Below are 1,194 nucleotides of genomic sequence, written 5' to 3'. Positions count from 1 at the left end.
CTGTCTGTCTGTCTGTCTGTCTGTCTGTCTGTCTGTCTGTCTGTCTGTCTGTCTGTCTGTCTGTCTGTCTGTCTGTCTTAATGACGACTAATTGACTGTTTTTCTATGGACGTGCTTCTCTGTACTCAAACAAACAAACTAACAAACATACAAAAACAACCACAGATAAACACGTAGTATTTCCGTGGTTGTGCTTTATTTCATTGCCCTCTTTCTTTTCCCAATACTGGCACAGAGCCGACTCATCCATCGTAACCTGTAGCTATGTGTAAGAGCACCTGTATGTGTAAGAGCACAGAATAATGCACAGGAAATTGATAACAGTACTTAACTTCTTTACCGACATTTTATCCCCATTCTGATTTAACAGAACCTTTCCTTAGCCGCGGAGAAATCAGCGGAAAAATCAGATTAAAATGACGTGTTCAGCAAATAAAAGAAAACCCAGCCTGTTATTAAAAAACAACTACAGCGTAAAAAAAAAAAAGCCAACGAAAAAAAAAGCGCTCGCAAATACCAGGTCCATGTCAAAACAGACACACCCCCGTTTCTTAAACCAAAGTTCCTATCTTTTTTGTTCCCCTTGAAAGGTTCCCTTTTGCTTTGGTAAAACTTTCCGCGTGGGGTTGTGACCCCCGCATTACGTCACTCAATGACTGTAACACTGGGGGAAATCTCTGGAGCGTTGTGTCTAGTTTTGGCTATAAGGCTATTCCACGATAACTGACGAGACAGATAAAAGTACATATCCCTCATTTCACATTTGTCCCGTCAGTTTACGAATCTAAACACGTTACAGAATTTGCATAAAGTCCTTTTTTTCAAATGACTGCATTTGATATGATTCTTGATATGTCTTTCAAATGTTCTGATGATTTAAAGTTGAAATAAATAAATTTATATTGAATATTGAGTTACAGTGCTACAATTGTAAGAAAGTATAGTGCAAATGTCCCGTCAGTTACCGTGGAATAGCCCAATACAGAGTAGAGTAAAAAACACACGAACAAATACCTAGCCTTGGGCTTTCAAGGCTGTAACCGGTATGCTGCGGTTTGCGGATCTAAGTTAAAGTGCAGCGAGTGTCCGACTTTTTCTAGGCTTATTTTTTGGAGAGAACTGAGAATAAATGTAAGAATTTTTCATGCAACTTTTGTTCTCTCTCTGTCTCTCTCTCTCTCTCTCTCTCTCTCT

Source organism: Aplysia californica, unplaced genomic scaffold (genome assembly GCF_000002075.1).
Source record: "Aplysia californica isolate F4 #8 unplaced genomic scaffold, AplCal3.0 scaffold00335, whole genome shotgun sequence".
NCBI lineage: Eukaryota > Metazoa > Mollusca > Gastropoda > Aplysiida > Aplysiidae > Aplysia > Aplysia californica.
The sequence above is the reverse complement of the archived record's forward strand: the minus strand, read 5'-3'. Positions refer to the sequence as shown.